Raw genomic sequence first — 21,349 nt, 5'->3', positions numbered from 1 at the left:
AATAAATGAGTACGCAATTAGTTCGTCGCTGAAAATAGCGTAGTTAGATGCCCCTCGTGGTTACCTACAAGTGCCTCATTGACACTTTAGTGATTTAGACAGTATTTCTCGAGTTAGATAATTAATTATAATTAATTAATTAAGTCTCGTTAACGAAAAAATTACTCTCCGCTTCTTCACAGTACTGCAAACATTATGCACTAGGTTTTCTTCGAGCTACGCAATTTCCCTTTTTTTAAACCTTGGTGCATGATAGCTGGGACACCCTGTATATATATATATATATATATATATATATATATATATATATATATATATATATACTTTCTTGGGTGTGCCAAAGATCGCTTTTAGGGCAACAACGAGATGAAATCCCAAAGAAAACGGCAGACGAAAACCCTCTCAACGCACGCGAGTCGCAACGCGATTCTGCCGCTTGCTTCCGGGGCCGATAAGTCGCAACAGCTGCGCTGACAACGCGGCAATCGGGCACACCAACGAGACGACCTGCACGGCGGTGGGAGCTTGCGGTTGCAACTCTTTTATTGCTCCCTTCGAGCACGGCACGCTTGCCAGAAAGGAGAATAAAACACGCTTCTCAGTTCCTGCTTCTCTCTTTTTCAGCGCAGCTAGCCGCCTTTCTGCCGGGCACTCAGCCCCACCATCGCCGCCTGGAAGCAGTACCAACCACCCTTCTAGATTTGGTGCCACCGAGGTCTCGGAAGAGCGGCGTTCTGTAGGGCCTGTACGCGTCACGCCTTCTGTTTCGCTCCTTTCAGCGAGCATTTTCGCCAGCGCCAGCAAAGATTCGCTTGGCGGCGGCTGCTTGCTCGGCGCCCCCCTTCCGCCGCCTCCAGATCACGCGGAACTGCTCGCAGTTGTCGCCAACCTCGTTAAGTTAACGTCGCGCCCGACGCCGTTTTCGATTTCCCGGTGCTATAATAAACGCGTGTGGCGGCGGGATCATTACGGAGACGCTTATTTTCTGTAGGTACAGCGGACTCGGGACGACCCCACAAGCCCTGCCGAAGAGAAGTGCAATAAGACTAACGGCGGAACTGCCGAACAAAGAAAAGCGTTCGCGGTGTTGACTTGAGTCCCGCTATTATACTTATCGGAAAGAAAAAGGGGAGAAACCTTGTTCAGCTGAAATGAGAACGGTTGTAGGAGTGCCTCTAAGTAGCTCCAGAGAGAAGTCATCGCCGCGCTTGTGAAGAAAAAAGCTGGCGGAGAGACCCAGCAACGTATACTGCGCTCTATCTTGGAGCCGGGGCCGGCTGGAGTATTCTGCAGAAGTCTGGAAATCATTTACCGGAGATTCACGTCCCGGTCACTGCACCTTTGACCGAGGAGAATAATAATAATAATAATAATAATAATAATAAAAACAGGCCGCGAGGACCAAGTGTGTTGCGCCGTAATAAACACCCCTCGGTTTCGATAAATCCTTACTACGCGACACTCCTCGCAGCACTGGCGTCGTACTTTAGAAAGAGAATTCAGGCTGCTTCGAGAGAAACAGTTTACACTTGACGCTGTGACAGGAGGCACTCTCTTAGGAGCGTATTTTCAACTATTGTGAAACTACTGGCCAAAGAGAGCGCTAAAATGACGTAGCAATTAAATTAAGATTCCCTGCTATGAAACGCAGTTTTGGGATTGTGAGAGCTCACAATGCTTATTTGGGGGTGTTAAAAAAACTGAACGAATAGCCCCTATAGCACTGAATCTTTTGGCAAAGGCTGATTTTGGGTGTTTCGAAAACAAGTAAGAAAATCACGATAAAAAAGGAACCACCGACAGAGAGAGAAAAAAAAAGGGGGGGGGGGATAAAAAGCTTCTCAGGAATAAGACAATGTATTAAAGATATTGTCAGACAGAAGGTCAAGTGAGCGCACTCTGCCATAATCATTGCTCTTCAAAGACGAAGGACAGAGAAACGCACAGCCCCTCTCGCTTCCTAAGATGGCCGTTCATTAAATTCATGCCGCCCCCATCAACCCTGTTTCGTCCCGTCGCACTGCCGAAGCGTGCGACGGGACGTGCGATTGGCCCTATTAAAGGGCCAATGTATTCGGTGCACGATGGCTGCGGACAAACGTGGTCAGAGTCGAACGCACCTGATCAGTACTGTTCTTCCAAGGCCGGGCAGTGCGGGATGGGCGAGCTGTGCAGCAGTGCGAGTGGGGAACCTTTGAGAGCTCCTAAGCGGGCATGTTACAATGTCGAAAAATGGGACGTCACCCTCGTCAGAGATCGGCCCCGCACGAATACGTCACCCGACTGCCTTCACAGGAGTAGCTTCCTCTCGCCAGGGCCAGTGTCCCGACAGGCTCACGGACGGACGGATGGACGGACAGAAGGAAGGAAGGATGGAAGGAAGGAAGGAAGTAAGTAAGGAAGGAAGGAAGCAAGGAAGGATTTTTTTACGATGGCACCGGAGAATGTTGGGTAGTGTCACTGTCACTGGCCTGTCCACAACAAGGAATCGGGTTTGGTCGATTGAAAGAAATAAACGTGTCAGGAAGAAAATTTAAAAAATGAGCTTATCTTAAAACAGTGCTGAGTTACGAACGCGTCAGAAAGTAAACAACGAGGAAGACGGCGGGGGAATAAGTAACGGAGAAAAAGAAAATCATTTTCATTGGCCACGAGCACAAGACACCAACTGAGTTACCCTACTAGGCTCGCACTTGGAGGTTGTTCAGTGGATTCCGATTTCCGAACAGCGCCTTCGCAGTACAACGGAGGAGGTTTTGACCCAGTTAAAGCCAGGCTGTCCAATATTCCATAAATCTGAAGCTTTCTGAATCAGTCAAGTATCCAAGAAGAAACAAGAGGGGAGAAGAAGCCGAAGTGTCCCTACGTGTATAGCACAAGATATTCCCAAACGCCCAGTCAGCTTGCAGCGCTGGTACTTAAACATTTTGTTCCGATAAAAGTTCTTCCCCGGCAGTCCAACGCGCGACCTCGAACTGTGGGCGGCCGAAAGTTGGCGTCATTTCTCGATATGCCTGGCAATTCGTTACGGCGTCATTTGTTCCGCGCTTCTCGTCCAACTTCCGGCGCCAAGGATGGCGCGCAAATGGATCGATGAGCTGGTTGGACCGAGATTTGGCCATGCTGCAGTAATGACCGGCCACCAGGGGCGGCCCACATATATCACCCTCTGGGGACACGGGGGAAAGAGTTGCCGCCATCCGTATGGGAGCGCAGCTTGTGACGACGGCGAATGTTCGCCTCGTGCCCTTCTTGCCAATAAATGACGTCCGCCGGTGATCGCCGCTCGATGGCGCTCCTACGAACGCATCCGCTTCGCGCGGACCCGGGAACACGCCTAAATCGAAGGTGCGCAGCCATCACTTGATGTAAAACGAATACCCGGGTAAAAAGACCGTTTTAGTGGTTGTTGAAATTCGGAGTTCAATGAAGGTGCGCCATAATGCCGGGAGACGTAGAAGTTGGCTTGGTGCGCACAGCATGATGCTATAGTAACGATAATATAGTTTGGTAGCAACAACATATTTTTATGAGAACAATGCTTGGGCTGGGCTGGGATTTGGAAAGCCTGGAACAACAAATGTTCATCCATGCATTTTCTGCCCGATGATAATGGTACTCTGAAAAAATGCCAGCACCACCCATGAGGCTGCCATAACCGCTCTTGAAGACAAAACGCAAATAGGTCAACGATACTTAAACCAATATCACCCATTGCACGGTTTATACGTGCCAATATCACTTACCGCACAGATAGCTTTGGGCAGATTTAGGGCAAAACGTTATAGTAAGATTTAAGACAGACGGTGCGTGACATTCTTTCCAAGACGGCATTTAGTTTCTTCCGAGCTAAGTTTGGCACCGATCGCAACTATTTATACTTTGTGCACTTCTCTTGCCTCCCTTGCAGTCCCGTACGGAGCCATGGGAGGTTGGACTCTGTTATTGCTTGATATTTTGCCTCTAAATGTCTCAAACAACATAAATAATGCACCCCTACGTCTAAGAACGAAGATGCATGTTGAACGCGAAGCTTTCTCGTGATGGATTCTTTGGTTGGCCAATCTCACACTGCGAGTACGTCTACTCTGGAGGTACGCACCACTTTTCTAGAATACCCACAGCAAATATCCGGTGTGCACTCCGTAAGCCTAACGTTTGGATTCGAGGTGTACGACGCAAATCGGTACCTGCCGCTGGGCGTTCGCTTCGATCGTGTGAAATGGAGCAGTCGGATAGACGGCTGTATCATAACGCGAAAAACCAAGATTAGATTCCGCCCGCGGGAAGCGTTTTTTTCTTTCACTTAACCCACGATCATTCATCATCATCGTCAGAAAAAGTTGGCTGTCCTGCAGGGCGTATTGGCGTACAACGGCGTCAGTGAGGACACTAACTCTTCGCTTTAGTAAGAAAAAAAAAAAAAACGCCTTTACGGGCCCGAGCGACCGCACGTATATGGCTACCGGTCGTTGTGCGCGGCTGACGAGAGGACGCCTGTCACTTCTCCGTTCAGTAACAATGCAGTAAAGCGACCCGATCCCACGCTGAGAAGGAGATGCACACACGGACATCCCCCGTTCATTCCCGATGCACTGCTACCGCAGCAAAATTCGCCGCGTTCTCCCCACCGCGTGTCCAGAAATGAGCAGTCCTCGAGAGGCGCACGGCATGCGATATTCACGTGGAAGAGGTATACGCTTCAGCTATGATCGATCTTCGGCAGCGGCACGCCCCCATACAGAAACATTATTAGGGAAAAGCACCTTTCTCTTCTGAATAATCAATGCGGCGGCGGCGGCGGCGTTTCACAATGACAGGTAGGAGTACTGCACACATTTGCTTCGATGGCGGCTGTCCAATTTTTTTCTTGCTTTTGCGGCTCCCCACGCGGCCGCAGCTATGTGAGCAAATCGGGCCACCGTTTCGGGCAAAACTCGATGCTTTACGGACTCGGGTCACAAACGAATTGCGCCAGAACGGGCGAGGCGCGAGCTAAGACGCTCAATCGGTAACATTTGCTTCGTGTTCTTTTCCTTTATTAAGTGTCGCTAAAGTTGAAATGTTTAAAAGAAGGCATAAGAAATCTGCTTTGGGCCAGTGAATATGATTAGCTGCAATGCAAATTATGCTTAGTGTCAGTAGATGATGTTTATTTAGTTACTCTAGGTATGCCTTTTGGGTAGAAAACACACACACACGCATATACACAAACACACACATACATGCATGCATACATACATACATACATACATACATACATACATACATACATACATACATACATACATACATACATACATACATACATACATACATACATACATACATACATACATACAATGACGCACGGAATACAATTAATGCGAAAAGGAGCTTTCCCCGGCATATAGTGTTTCGCTGCATTTGTGTTTGTGTGTCCGTGTACGTGCGTGTATGTTCGCGTCTGCGTGTACAGGATATCAGGCGGATCATTTGTCCCCATATTTATTACTCCCCGACGATCCGGCTGATTCAAGCCGGTCTTACTTTCATTTCCCGCCTCTGCTCATCCGTGCACGGATACTAAAGAGAGCCCAGATTATTGAAGCTTTTCGTAAGGCAGCGTAAGAACGCTTTGTGATCATCCTGTGTCCGGGTTTATAGCGTCACTTTTCGGGGGAATCAATCGCCAGTGGCCACGGTTTGTTTTCGTGAAGTATCTAAAGATCCCGTCTGATGCCAGAAATCACTTCTACACAGCAGGATCCTTGTTTCCAATAGGGCGGGACAGAGAAGCGCACTTGAAGGCGAGCCGCAAGCAGCAGGCTTGTTCTCGACCCCAGAATATAGCGAACTTTTCGGCTCTTGCTAGGCTTCGGCTTAGATTGGCTGACTGGCTGGCTGGATTGCGGTTTTAGCAGCCGGTTCTCGCACTGTCATGAAATGTCACTGGCGGCACATTTTGGCGCCGCTTCTTACGCTGCGTATATGATCCGAAAGAAACGACCTCCAGGCTTGAGAGCTTCCGCATGGACACCAGCAGTACGAAGCGGTAAACCTTATCTTTGGCCTCGCTCTTTCCTACTTGGCATTTTGTTATTGCAAAAACTTTATTCTCTACCATTTAATCCGGCACTGCACAAGGTTCAGCAGGGGCAGGGATGCCCTACTCGAGAAACGGCACGCGCCTACTGACCAAAATGCCCGTCTTGGATTGGTCCGCAGCGAGCCATCTTTGCTAGGAGAAAATGGGTATGAGGCGAGCCTGACAAATCCCTCAATATGGCATTTATGACTGAAAGCGGGAAGGCGTGGCACCCAGCTATCCCCATCCTATAATCCCTAGCCCCACTCCCCTGGGTCTGCGAGCCCCCTAGTTGAATAAAGACAACCCATCAACGAATTCAGAGAAATGACGACTCGAGGCTTTCGCTGAATTCGGACGACCCGACGAGTTTCCATCGAAGCCTGGAAGGAATGTCCGTTTCGTTCAGCATTCTTATTTCCTCTAGCTACTCCTTTTCGCGCATCATGTGTCAGGTACCAAGCCGAATTAAATTCTGCTCACCATCTCTCTCGCTCTCTCTCTCTTTGCAGCGAAGCTGGCGAACGGCAGTACCATCACCGTTTCGTTCATGCCAGTGTCATCCGTCAACTCAGAGGGCCAAGTGAGACTCCAACAATACAAATTACGATGCCACCCACTGTTCGTGCGTCCGCAATTAACATGGCCCTATCCGTCACGCGACCCCACAGGTCGGCTCAAGGACACTGAAAGGTCACTGGCTCGAAAGATGCCTGCTAGGCGGTGGGGTGTAATGAATTCATTAATCACCAGAGTGGCGCAGTGACCGGAAGGGACGACATCCCTGGCGCAGTCAGTAAGTGTGATGCAACCTTTGACTGCGATGGCAAAACAAAATTCGGTCATGTCAGCAGTTTATGTCAGCAGTTCATCCGGTCATGTCAGCGCAGTTCAGTGAAGCAGGGGATAAAGCCCTACTGGAGCCGAAGAAAAGACTACGACTGGCAGAGAAAGCTCGTGAGGCCGCAACACATCATCACATTGCAGCTTCACTGGTCAGTCAAGGCCTACTGCGAGAGCGTTAAAACTTTTGTGGCCGTTTATTTGTTGCTTCCATGCACTCGTAGAGACTTCGAACTTATTGCTCCAGGACAGCCCCACAAAAACCAGATTAACCACGACAATGGCGGAATAGAGCTGCACTAACAGAGAATAACCTCGACGCAAATCAGAAATACAGCAGCTTGGACGCACGTTCAGTTTTTTTTTTTTTTGCCGCCGATGAAGGCTGCTTGTCAGAGGGCGTTAAACCAGTTTTATATGTACAAAATTGCTATTTTTTCCCGCCGCCCATTATTTCCAGGCCCTCCATAGCTTTAACTTCATGTTTCGAGCACGCGCCGCTGCTGCCTAATATTCTCCCCCATTTAACTACTACACGTTATTTGTTTTCCCTAGCGAGAACCCTACAAGTTATGCCTCCAGTGACCGCCCTTTCTCGGGAACCAATTTCTCCCCCCTCTTCCCCATTTCTCCCTAAGCGCACTCCGCCCCGTTCCCCTTTCCAGCCCTTTCCACCGCGCGCTTACACGACGCCCCACGCAAAACGTGAGCGACGGAAAGTCCCGCCGCGGGACCGCTATTTTCTCGGCAAGTGATTGGCCATTTTGGCCCCGAGCGCGGTGACGTTTTTTGCTTCGCCCAGTGGCAGCACGGCCGTGGTGATGACGCCCTCCGACCTTCTGTCCCCATCGGGCGGTGACGCTTCCCTGGCGCCCGTTCGAAACGCGGCAGAAGATTCCTCGGTGAGACAAAGCGTAATGACACATAATGACCGGACTGAAAATGCCGCCGCGCCTCGTTCCCAGATTACGGGGTTCTCTCTCCCTCTCCCCCTCTCTCTCTGCCCAGCCCGACCGGGGCCAAAATCGATGCATCAATCAGCAGCGGTTCTTGTCTGAGAACTGCAGGGTCCGCCGCGACGAGCACGCCGCCCGCCCTCGCTTCGGCAGCGCAGCTCCTCGACAAAACAAAAGCCGGCCGGCAACAAAAGAAACCACCCCGTTTACGCGCTGCGGACTGCGGTGATGTCGGAAAATCGCCAGACTAATTTATTCATCGCGCCGGACAAAGTCGCCGCCGTGTTTTGGCAAGGCCGCGTTGGAATTCATGATATGCGCGGTGAAACGACATTGAAGGGGACGAAAACTGGGCTCCCGTTTCTCATAATGCGTATCGAAGCTACCTATGAGCGACCGCAATTCTTTTGTTTAGAAGCGCGTTTACACAATTAGCCAGGACCGCGCAAATGTAGTGAAGGTAACAAGCGGAAAACAAATGTTTATTATCTGGCTTGGGATCAAACGCCGAATGCTTGGGAACAGTAAACTTGAGAATGGGCGCTAGACGGAAGTTTTAGCATGTCTCTCTCATGCTTACTGATCCCAATAACCATTCAACGACTTCTTCTGTGCCAGCAATTTTATCGGCTTGCTTGCTTGTTTGCTTGCAAACGAATTGGTGTACTCAGTTTACAAGGATGACATACATGCAGGCGACTGATCACTGATGAACGTTAAGATTACGAGCGACGTCAAAACCGTTAACACGAATATCCCCACCCTGGCCCACTTCGAAAGAGCAGCGGAGGAAAAACATGAAAGTGAACTTCAAGGTCATATTTTTTTTTCTCACAGGTTTGATTACCGTTTTGTAAATATGTATTACCTACATCGTTCAGTGCTTTGTTTTGAATGTAATATTCTTTGTACTTGCCCATAAGCTTGGTCTACTGACTGCAGTATCTAATAAATAAATAAGTCATGTTTGATCGGAAACGTTTCAAACTATATGACAATTCGTCACAAAAAAAAAAAAAAGAAAAGACGTCGAGAGAACTGTAACATTCATGAACAGTGCTTCAAAAAAAAAAATACATCATCTTAAGTGTGCACTTAGAAAAATGAAACAATCGCTTTCGTATCGTTTAGATTGCATTTATTCACCTATATTTATTACGTACGGTAGCATTCCGGAGTCAGTGTAGTAACCCCCTAACGACAACTACGCTACCTGGGGGAAGGAAAGTTTCACCTCGACGGTACAATTTATATATTGCAAGTACGTCAGATCATTTATCTTTCTTGGGGTATACCTTAGCTTTTTGAGTCAGTCTTCGACAAAGTGTTTCCCTAATCGGTGAAAAGAAAAGAAAATTTGCTCCTACGCCAAACCAGGATGGCTCCATTCCGGTCATTGGCGGCCAATGCAGCCTGCTTCCTGGTGCGAGATGCCCTTGCTCTGAGAATCCAGAAAGGCAAGGCGTGCTGCGATCTCAGCGAAGGAGTTCACTTTGTCCCCCACGCACTCCTCCTGGAGAAACTTCCAATGTCTTGTGCCAGGGCAACTATCTTTTCCTTGTTGTAGGGTTATCTACACAACCGGTCTTTCTGCGTGAACAGAAATGACAAAATGCTCGAAGACTACTAGTCGGAGTTTCAAGGGTGTGTATTGCACCATTTTCGTACTAAATTCATGAACAATGTATCGAGACTGGAGTGAAAAATATTCATTTTTCAAAGGTAATACATCAAAATATCGAGATAGGTACGCAACCTTCGACATGCGTCGAGTTCAAAATTATACATTTCTTCCGTGGCGAGGATACATTCTGGAGTTGCAAAACTTATGCAAGAAACCTAGGTGAAATATTGAAATATGTTGGTCCGTGGCATGCTGTCACACAATTTACTCTATCCGCTAAAGCTCCCGTACTCTACGCCATTGAATGCCTACGGTATTTCTCCTCCGCGTGACTGGCTTTTTCGCATCACTGCCGCGTTACGCAAAAAGCATGCTTCACAGTATGCGCGATAACGCGGAGAATTTAAACGTATAAGCCATGCCGCAAAGCCAAATTTTGTCCACCAAAGCCGCAGCATTAGTTGTGTCATGGTTGTTTTGCCTCTTCGTTGTTTTGTCTGCCTCGAAGTCCGTATTTGCACCCTTTAGACGCACGTCAGAGATCCCGGAGAATATTAGGGGGGGGGGGGGGGGGGGGCGTAGCTCTCCACTAGGGCAAGCCTTATCAAAATGGTAAACGTAAAACCCAATTACAACTGCCGTTTAGATGTTAGCTTACCCCAAAACTGGCTGGTCTATTCGCATTTCTTATTGCCTATCCGTAATCTCAATAATTCCGAAAAAAAAAAAAAAGGTGCGTACACCCGCCACGGCGCACCTTCACTAAGTTTGACTGCAATCTTATGAAAGCCAGCGTCGCTTGCAATAATAAGAAGGTCACCTTCACGAGTTAAAAAACAAATTCGTCTTCTGTGATGCAGAACGTCCCCTATTTCCAAGAATTATTACAGCAAAAGCGAGACAACTGTTGGTGCAGCAAACGGGCCTTTTTCACGCCACTTGAGTATAAAAACAACATTTCTCCCTTTGTCTGAATCGTGGAAAAGCTCGCTAAAAGAGCCCATGTTCGCAGGAGCTCAAGTTTTTTTCCATCTTATTTTGCGATGCACGCGTCATTTCTAAGTCACGAAAGTATTCTCCCGTATCCGTCCTTTATCGCCTAATTTTATGCGAGCCGCTGCTCCACCTACAGACAGAATTCCGAGAACGAGACAGACGCAAACACAAAAAACGCATTAGGATCGAGCTTCCTCGTTTGCTCCTCGTGCACCAGCGCATGCAAACACGCGGAGAGGAAAGAGCGAGAGAGAAGAAAAACGAGGTGTAAACCCAAGTCCGCGGGAAGAGAGGCGAAATAACTCGAGCGTTCTAAAGTCAACCGCAGCCAAGGAGAAGAACTCCGCGCGTCAGAGTTTCGCGCGCGAGCATCAACGCATGGCTGGCAGCGGGCAACTTCTCGGCATCTTGGCGAGAGCGTTTGCATTCTTCAGCGAAACGAGCATATAAGCGTGGCGGCGGGCCGATGCAAAAGTTCTCTCTCCGGCCGCCGCCGGGAAAGCGGTTTTTTCGCGCTACAGCGAGCAAGAATTCGCCGGGCCCGGAGAGTTGTTTAATGCGAACGAGCGACCGCACGGCGATCGCGGAATCGCGGCGCATCGGGAGCGCGTTTCGCAGGGGCAACCACGCGCGCCCCCGCGCTGCTTCAAATCGCGCTGCAAGACGCCACCCTTCTCCTCCCTCTCCTCCTTTCCCCGGCCTGGTGGCCCCTTCGTTCGACCGCTTCTGACGAGGCCTGGCTGGCGCTTCACTTGTGTGTGCTGATGACGTACTCTGTCAGGCGAGAGTTTTCCGTCCCTCAACTTGTTTTTTTTTTCATTGGGGAAAAAAGAAATTCCGAAGCCACTGAACAACCACCTTCCGCATGCTTTATTTCTCTCTAGCTTACTTGTAACACGAAAGTGTTTTATTCCCGGATACGCGAAGATTTCGCTGACGTCATATCCGTCACGGAAGTGACGCCTGGACAACGAAGCAAGCGGCCTGTAAAGGCCCAACCACATGCACGCGTAAAATCGACGCACTCGCGCAACGACGTACGCCTGCGGCGACATAGGACGCTGCCTTTACGCCGACCGACAACGTCGGAGAGGGCGAGTAACCACATATCGCCGCCAAACGCGCGTAAACCAATGCGCCGCGCAGTGTGGCTCGACTACCCCGGACTCGGCTTTGTGGCGACCAGTTCAACTACATTTTAACTCAAATAAAACAAATAATGCCTATTCTCACAAAAGTACGTATATTTAATACAAAAACAACTAAAACAGTTCTTGGGACATTAAAGAATCAGTGCGCATACTTGGCAGGCACAAAACCCTCCGTTACAGTTTGCGTAAACTGCCTTGATCCCATAGTTGCTCGTTGCTTCGCGTGTTTTGTCCGGTTGTTTGCTGTCATATTTTACAGATTACTTCATTTTATCGCATAATTAATAGTAAAGTTAGCTTATTTATTAATGTGCTGTCTCGTTATGCGACCTGACCGCCAGATAACATCCCGCCAGAGGTCTACGTCAACACCGTGCGCCCGAAAGTTTCGGTCGATGTCTGGCGTCGATGTCGTTGCGCGAGTACGTCGCTTTTACGCGTGCATTGCTCTACTCCCATTTTTAAAACGCCTCTCTTTCTCTTTCCTTCCTACTTTCTTCTCTACCTCTATCTTTAAAACGCCTTCCATATGCCGCGCGGCAAACACTCGTAAAAAAAAAAAAAATTTTGGTTGGGCCTTAAAGCGTGCACCCCTGCACGCAGGGTCTTCTTGCGGGGAAGCAGCCTTTAATACTAATGAGTACGTTATACTTAGGGTTGTTCGTTTTCGGGTTTTATATTTTTAACACGAACGTGTTTTATGCCGCGATACCCCAATATTTCACTGACGTCATGCTCGTCACGGAAATGGCACCCGTACGTACACCTTTGACGAAGCGACCCACCAGTAGGACGTCGCTCGCCAAGCACACCCACAAGACAGCCGCCGACCCACAAATCATGCGCAGCTGCAGAGTTCGTTGCACATTTCACTTTCGTGTTTTACCGATTCTTATGACAGAGAAATCAACCACAGGTTTTTGTCTGACTTACCTTTTCTTCCAGTGAGGCATAAATAGGCCCAGGAAGGAGTTTACTATAGTTATCACCAAAACATCCTCCCTTTCCGTTTTCACTGGAGAACAGAGTTAACGAGAGAGAGAGAGAGAGAGAGAGAGAGAGAGAGAGAGAGAGAGAGAGAGAGAGAGAGAGAGAGAGAGAGAGAGAGAGAGAGAGAGAGAAAACGACATTTAATCTGTCGGGCGATGTCAGCCGAACTAAGATGCCAAGCTTGCTACGCCGGACGAAAGAGGTCACGACGAAAAAGAAATTGGTGACGATGTTAATGACGCTGATGTGCACTCGTGCGTTAAAAGTTATTTACGGATTCTAAGTCCTGTGCTTCCCAGACACGCAATTCAAGACCACATTTTGAGGCTTGCGAAAACAAATGTTGGTATAAAAAAGCTATCTTTCCATGTTTTGTGCCTTCAGGAAGCCTTTCCCGAAAATTCTTGCATGTAAAAAAGCTATATTTCCATGTTTGCGCCTTCAGGAAGCCTTTCCCGAAAATTCTTGCAATCTGTTCGAACGACGAATCCGACAATTTCGATTAATGTCTCATGCTAGCGCTTTTGAAGTGTGAGGTTAGTCTAGTTTTTCTTCGCGTACACAAGAGTCACAAATTCCACTTCGTTGTACAACTGCCCTTGTAGGGAAACACTGGCTGCATAAATTACGTATTAGCCGAAAGAAGCCGACGAGAGAGGCGACTTACGCAACCTACTCGATCACGCGTGGCGTGCTCGCGGGTGATCGCAGCATTGCGCGGTGCTGCAACGTGCCGGCGCATTTTCCCCTGCCTGCCACAATGGCCGAAGCGAGCCGAGTAGGGAGCGAGGGCTTGAGCGTCAATGAGGATTGCGGGCCCTCTCCCGTGCGATCTCCCCCAGCGACCACGCCCTCGGTGACACGAGGGCGAGAGGCGAAGCACGAAGAGCAGAACGCTGTTTCCGGAACACACCCAGTCATTACTTGGGCGAACGACGATCCGCCCGCTGCTCTTGCCTTGAAAAGGTAAAAAACGCCGCCGCTCCCCGAAAGCGCACGCGTGCCAGGGGACGACGAGTAGGGTGAGCCGAGATTGGAGCGGACTCACAAGAGGGAAAAGTCGCGTGAGGAAGGTTCCCGCGAGGCTGGGGTCGCGCCACCAAGAAGTGGAACGAGGCAGCCTTCGCCGTTGCGTACCGCACCTAGGTCTTCCACGGCGCCGCGCTCCGCCACGCCCTGTAGAACCCCGAGCCTGTTTGGTGCCGCCGGTCGGAACCTGTCTGCTCGGACCTGACAGCGACAGCATTTAAATGCAAGGTCACGAGGAGCTCAAAGAGCGAACATAGCTGAGCTCCACTACTGAGCATCTACGTACTGCCGTCGGTGGCCTCCCGGACCTGAGCTCCATGCCTTACTGGGCGCGGTATAGGTGGTATTTATTTAAAAGTTCAGCTGTCAATTTTTTCGCTTGGCAACACTGGAAACGGCCACGGACATGGCCGATGCGCCACCTTGTGCCACTGCGCCCGCAAGCCGAAGTAAAACAAACAAACAAAAAAAAAAACACCGGAGTGCGTCGTCTGCTCCATTTCAACCCGATTCTCAACGGTGGTGTCAGCAGAGATGATATTAATCGCACTCACATCGGACTGGAGGCATTATTTTGCACTCGGTGGGGCAGAGTTTGGAACGTCCAAGAAAACTCAAGTGCTTAGCACGGACAAGTACCGCCGTCCCGCGGAGACCGACGTAACCAGTAACGGCACACACCCCTGGTTGCCTGCCTGCGTGCCTCGCCAGTGAATAGAAGCTATACGCAAACCTGGATTCCTGGTCGTAACCCGAACTCCTTTCCCTTCTACTAAGCCCAGAGGCTGTGAAATAAGCGTACTCACAGCAACAACAACACCAATGCGAAAGTAGTTGTCGGTACAAAAACCCAACTTGTTCACGAAATACGAGAAGCTGCCACCAAACCCCAGCTCGGGTGCCTCGATGCTGGCGCCGCCGTAGACGGTGGAGGCAACCTTTGAACGCACCCGTGCCGCCGCTATTTGGTCAAAGTGCTCAAGGCGTAGCTGTTTTCGTGTTTCCCACAATACCTACCGTATAAACCGGAATATAGGTCGAGTTTTTTTCCAAAAAAATCCGCACAAAAGTCACCCCTCGTCTTATATAGCGGTCATTGGCAGAATGTAAATCGTTGTCTGGCAACAGTGGGCAAGCGCAGTCCGTCGCCATTGCCATTCGTGTCGGACTGCTCTCTCGCACTATCAGGCCTTTATTTGGTTTCGCTTTTCTCTAGTTTTTCGTCTTTTACTCGTTTATTGTGCGTGCGTGCGTACATTTCTGTAAGTCTCTGTTCGAAGATGAGTGGCGGCAGTCGACGCCAGTTCACCGCGGCGTTTAAGCTGACGGCGATTGAGTCACCGAGCAGAATGGGAATATGGCGGCGCAACGCCAGTTAGGCGTTTCGTAGAAAAGTGTGCGGTACTGGCAGAACCAGAAAGCTAAGCTGTGCGCGTGCAACCCCCGAAACCGATCGTTCCGTGGACGTCAAGCGGTGCACCCCGAGTTGGAGAACAAAGTGGCGGACTTCGTCCGGGAACTTCGCTCACGATCGCTCCGGAGGCCATGCGCGGACGGGCTCCGCGAACTGTACAATGAGTGGATAGCCGGCGACAACAAAAAGACCTATACGGGCCGGTTGCGACCGTGTCAAGCTGGGTGTCCTTCTCTGGGCAGTCGCTGCCCGACGACATGGTTACGCGAGCGTTCAGGAAGTGCTCCATCAGCAACGTGCCTGATGGCGTGGAAGATGACAGTGCGAAGCAGTCATCCTCGGATGACTCTGAGAGCTCGATCGAGTGAGTTCGGCAGGCATAGTGAGTGGAAGTGACGGACGGGCGTCTAAAATAAATATAGACATTGTGAGTGCGCTTCTGTGCCGAATTATTTTTTTTGTCAACTTTTCCCACCTCAAGGTAGGGGGTCGACCTATATACCGGGTCGACCTATAATCCGGTTTATACGGTAGCAACGCGAAATAGAAAAGGTGATTCAAACTTCGCGTGTAAACCGCGTTGCGACGAAAATTACAGTGTGGTCTTGCTAGAGTAACTTGATGCGGCTGCGAGCGAGTGACCTAAAATGGTGGCTCCAACGCATATGTATTTCCGCCCTGTACGGAGGAGACGCGCGTGAATCCAGGCACTTGAAATTAAAGCACCTCTTTCTTGCGCGAGCTTCGATTGCTAAAGACGTTGCCATTTTCTTTTTTATTTCCCATTCAATTAAATGAGAAAATAAGTTGTGTTTCAGAAGGAACTTTACAATTCCTTAACTGTTCCCCTCGTAAAACTGTGAGGTGGTAATGCAGAACCGAGCTAGAACGCACGCGTTCGCAGTTTCGCGGGCATAGTAGCAGCCTAAAATGGCGCGTACTTCGCCTTCACAAAGTGCACGAAGACTTAGGGCTAGGACTGGTCCCTCACTGACAAAAAATCATCTGCCATGAGTAGTTTTTTAATATGGGTTAGACCAGAAGCCGGCAGTATAAGTTGCGCAGTAGGAAGTTGCTTGTGCACATCCGTCGCACACACCGGAAATTTAATCCGAAGCAAAAGGGGCAAGCCAGTGCTCAAAATCTTCCTTTAACGCGATGACACGGATGTCGCAGTATATAGTTGGCAGAATTACGACTTGGGATGAGGCAAGCAGGTGCGATTCCGGATATGGGATTTTGTTGTTTATCCGCCATCGAGAAAAGCGATTGCATTTGTGTCCTAATGCGCAACAAAGCGACATAAATGTTTTAAAATAAACGCAGCAAACGTAAAAAGTTATGCCCCAGCCCGTCCGCCATAGAGCCATTCTAAACGAGTTACTTATGTTTATCTGCAACCCGATTTCAATCTACATCACCGCAAAAATGCTCGGGGGCAAAATTACCACAAGCAACTGCTAAGCTGTTCGAAAACCGCGCACTTATTTTATAAAAATCATTTGTATAATGAAAACAAAAATGAGACTGGGATTAAAAATCCCACCAAATCGCTTGGATCTACTTTTTGCGTTAAAAAAATGTATTACTCTGCGCTTCTTCTTTACGTTGAACACAACAGTGTTTTGATTCGGACAGCCAGAGAAAAGTTTTAACTTTGCGAGCCATCCAACCATTGACGAAAGCAACAAAAAGAACGAAGAAAAGCGCAGGGTGATACCAGAGAACGCGCTCGAGAAAAGCCGTTTCAATTGCGTCTCGAGTGAAGTTTGCCGGAGAAGATTGGGGGCCAAGGCGACGTGATCTCCCGATTTACACGGCTCCGAGATTCAATCTACCGATGGCATCGGTGCATCTTCAATGATAGAAATAAATGGCTGCGCACACGTCGCAGACGCCAAGCAAGGACCAAATAGGAAAACGGTGGTGCATCCATGGAGTATCCGTGCATCGTCAGAATGCTTTTGCGAAACCTCGGGTATTTCGCTCAGTTGAACGACAAGAATGATTCCGCGATTTTTATGATTACTGAAAATTGTTTTGAGGGTACCGAGTCAGTGGAGGATGGACGTGCTCTCGGGAATGCAATTTCACACACGTGACCAGCAACGTACTGTATGTGTTAGTACCTGATTTATTGTACGGTTTAACGCGCCGACGCAACGCAGGCGATGAGTGGAGGGCTCCGGATTAATTTTGACCACCTGGGGATCTTTAACGTGCGCCGAAATCTCGAACACACGGGCGTTTTTGCTTTTCGTCTTCATCAGAAAAGCGGCCGCCGCGGCCGGGAATCGAACCCGCGTCCTCGTGCTCAGCAGCACAACGCCTTAGTCACTGAGCCACAGCGGCGGGTTGTGTTAGTACCTATTGTCGCTCGTACAATACTGGAAATATCGACTAGCAACGCGAAGAATTCGGAAAAACCAAAGCGCCCTTGCGTCGAGATTTCTGCACCAATCTCCAGGTGCTAAATTAATCCACACTCATCGGCTAAGGCACGCCTCGTAGCATAGACCTGTGTAGTTTCGGGTCCCAAATCCCCGCAGATAAGTTGTTTTAAAGCAATCAGTCCGCTTAGCTTAAAGACAAGCGGTAACCGCTGCTAGGCAGATTACAGAAGCTTTGAATACTAAGGCATTTTGTTCAGTGCACGGTTGTGTGTTGCATATTACGACGTATTGAGATCGTTCGCATTTGCATGCTATCAGGTTTAACAAACTATGCTAACGTGATAAGGCCTAAACCCCACTCTTGTAAGCTCACCAGACAACAGTGCCCTAACCTACATTGTCTTGTTTTGCCCATCTGAAGATAGAAAAAGCGTTTTTTCTTTTTCGGGTCCGAAATGGCATTTTAGACGTTGCATTGACGAAACCTGTTTCCGGCATTAAAGATACGCTAAGGTATGGAATAGTAGTAGTGCCGACGGCACAAACATATAGCGGTGGGCGAATATTCGAAGCTTTCGTAAAGGAAATCGAATATCCTGCTAGTCTACTCGGTGCAGGAATAGAAGGACAGAGAGAATGTTAGAGCCAAGTAACGTTTGAAGTTAACAACTAAAAAGTAAATGACGTGATGAATCGCTTGGGGCGGTTTTGGACGGAAGATAGGTTCTCTAAAAGATATACTTGTGAGACATACGGAATTAAATAAGTGGTAATAAAAATGCACGCCACGTTCGTGTTTAACGATAAGAAATTGCGGTATACACGCTTTGACAATTTTAACAAGCAGTGCGTAGAAATAAATGTGCAGAAAAGAATGCGCAGTAAGTAAGGCGAAATGCCGAAAAAAAGGAACAAAAACCGGGGCGTAGAAAATTATCTCCCGGAGAATGATTGCCGCAGGAATCTGGTTGCTGGAATTCAACAACTTAAACGCGGTGCAAAAATAGTCGGCGGTTTTCCAGTGATACAAAGGGAAAAGCTAAGGCGTATAATTGCGGAAAACAGTCGGTACTCACGTTTTGATAAAGCTACTGTATAATACACTACTTAACGGCCAACCGCCAGAAAGATTTCATAGAGATGCAAAATTTCATTAGGCTTATTACGCTACGGACGTTCTAATACGCAGCTAAAAAATACCTTTCGTTCTGTATTCATTCCCAGACATGCTCGCACAGAAGAGCAGCGGTTCACGGAAGGATCGCAAACACGAACCACCCCAAAAATCAGAACCATGCAGATTGACTTAAAACGAGAGGGAGGAAAAAAAATCCGTTGCGGCGAGTACATTTACTCGATTATGCGAGTACATTTACCAATACATGCATGGAATTCCTTGGGCCAACCCTCGGAGAGACCTCTTTTAGGATTTTTTAACCTTTTCTTCTATAATTTCACGGGCACGTGCGTCTAGATCACAGCACACAAGTTTGAAGATTCCTTCGTCGTTCACGGAAAAGAAAGAGTGTCTCCCACGTTTGATGCCAGCGTAGTGAGAAAAAGTGACGCAAAGAGCGCTGCGCTAATTTAAGTAGCACACAAGGCATACGAATCGGCAAGTCGCTCTATTGAAGTCCGGCGGGCAAATACGTCGGAAGTGGAATCCGCGTGATTAGCATCAGTAAGAGGAAACAGCCCAGAGCCGCCGCAGCGCGAGCGTTGTTTCAGAGGCTTCTTCCCATTTGCTGGCTGCGAGGTTCTAAAGGGGTCGCAAGCTAGGAGTGTTTTCGAGCAGCGAGAGCTCATGCATCTTGATTCGCCCACGCACATTACCGAGGCGGCGGAGGCCTCCCCGCCACTCGGCCCGATTTTCCACCATCCTCTCCCCAACAGCCTCGATCTACTTCCTTCAACAACATTTGTGTTTTCGTTTACATCCTCCTGCACACTATTGATTTCACCTGCTTCCAACGTCGTCTCCCTTCTTCGCGCACCTCCAGTTTTTTCGCAATTCTCGGAGAGCGAGGCGAAGGAAGGCTCGAAAATACATTTGCTCTCATTCGATATTCGCGCGCTTTTTGCCTCCTCTCTCGGCGTCCACCAGATGTTTCCTTCCTCATTTGTAGGCGAAACACTTGAGGGCGCCTCCGAGCTTTCCGACGGCGCCTGCTTCGTTTCGGACATGGTTTCGGAGGCCGAAACGACATGCAGCGCCGATTCTACGAGTGCGCAGGCGGGCGGGCCGGGCGGGCATGCGAAACCGTCAAGGTGTCGTGTTGCGAAAGGAAATAAAAAACTCACCCGCCGTACTCCCGTACTCCCGTCCGGAGCTGCTTTCCTATTAACGCACATCTCGCGAGCGGGGCTCCTCTCACTGGCGTTGCCTTTTTCTCGAGATTCCTTCCTTCCCTGCTGCAACTTCTCACAGGCGTTTTGCATAGCTCGATGCCATTTCGTTTGAGAAAAGCACGTACATGAAAAAAGGACCGCGACAATGCCCCGCAGCTTGCATTCACGGAGGCAGCAACTCTTTTATCGCGCTTTGAACGCGCATTCGAAGGGGAAAATACCGCGCTTTGGGAATCGCTTGCCAAAAAGCGCGTCGTAATAACGTTGAAAATGGCTTCCCCACATAGGGTACAGCAATGCTCGTTGCGAACGTGGCGAGCTCGAAAAAAAAAGAAATGAAACCACTTTTGCATTGGGCCACGCACTAATATTCCGTGGTATACGGGCTAGCGAAAAATTAACTCCTGATATTATCACACCCGCAATTAATTCAGATTTCAATAAAAGAAAAACTCAGAAAGCTCCAACCTAATTTTTCTCGAAACTGGGGCTGACAACCATAGAGAATTTGATTGTGCTTCAATACTGTTATCATTAATCACGATATTTTCGTTTATCTCCAAGTACATAAGATGACAAAAATATTTGGCAAGACCCTGTTACCTTGTTTTAGTGTTAGCTCGTCGGGCCGTAAAAACACAGGAAAGACCCTTAAATTCTTTTTTGGTGTAAGATCGGCTTATGATCCGATATGACCTCGGCTATCGCCAAAGCATCACGAGTAGAGACGCATTTCTTAGTCGATGCGCAGTGGGAGATCATAACGCACGCGGGTAGCGTCGGCGGCCCACCCGCAGTTTCGTACTTCAGCGGACCAACGAAAGCTCTGCTCAGGACGGAACAGTCAGGAGCAATGCGTGCCAGCCGTCGCACATAATTTACGGCAAAAAGCAACGCCTCTCTCTCTCTCTGCCCCCGTTTCCTGCTATTCAGCATTCCCCCCTTCCAGCTCTGTTTTTGTTATTCGACTTGTGCAAGTTACTTTCTTCTGTAAACCTTTCCATTTGCGTTCTTCTTTCAATCGGTCTCAATGTTCCAAATGTTTGTTTCCCGCGCTTCGCTGATATCTTATTCAACCCTGCGTCATTTCCCGTCTAATAAGATTCGTACGGGGTCCTGGTGCTGCTTCCAGCTGGTGCTGGTGAAAGTCCGCGCTTATTTCCAGAGAGGCGGAGGAGGAGGAGGAATAGAGTGAGGGAGCTCGGCGCCGGCGACACCTGCGAGAGATGTTCCAGTCTCCACCGCTTGTTTCCCTCTGTTTCCGATCGTATTTTCCTGAGCACTACGGGCATCCTGTCTCCCCGAAAGAGCTTTCAGGCGTCCAGTTCGGGTTCCCTGGGAAGCCCGAAAACGCAGACGTAAGTGGAAGCTTCCTCTAGCGTGGAATTTTGCACAGCTTTAGGCTGTCTTCTGAAAGCGTATGCTAATGCAGGACTTTACAAGCACTTCTTTTGCACAAGCAGGAGAGAAGGCCGCTTACGGAACGAGAGCCGTATAAAGCAAAACAGGCATTGCGCTTTTACAATCGTTACTATCC

General features: G+C 49.0%; 1 protein-coding gene across 9 annotated transcripts in view; it reads right to left on the bottom strand.

The window, feature by feature from the left end:
* Rbp6 (RNA-binding protein 6) overlaps positions 1–21,349 on the bottom strand; it is a 586,247-nt gene that overhangs the window by 165,220 nt on the left and 399,678 nt on the right. The window lies entirely within an intron of this gene.

The sequence above is a fragment of the Haemaphysalis longicornis genome, unplaced genomic scaffold (assembly GCF_048455015.1).
Source record: "Haemaphysalis longicornis isolate Haplotype H1 unplaced genomic scaffold, Haemaphysalis longicornis Haplotype H1 scaffold_7, whole genome shotgun sequence".
Classification (NCBI taxonomy): domain Eukaryota; kingdom Metazoa; phylum Arthropoda; class Arachnida; order Ixodida; family Ixodidae; genus Haemaphysalis; species Haemaphysalis longicornis.
This window is presented reverse-complemented; position numbering and strand designations above follow the sequence as displayed.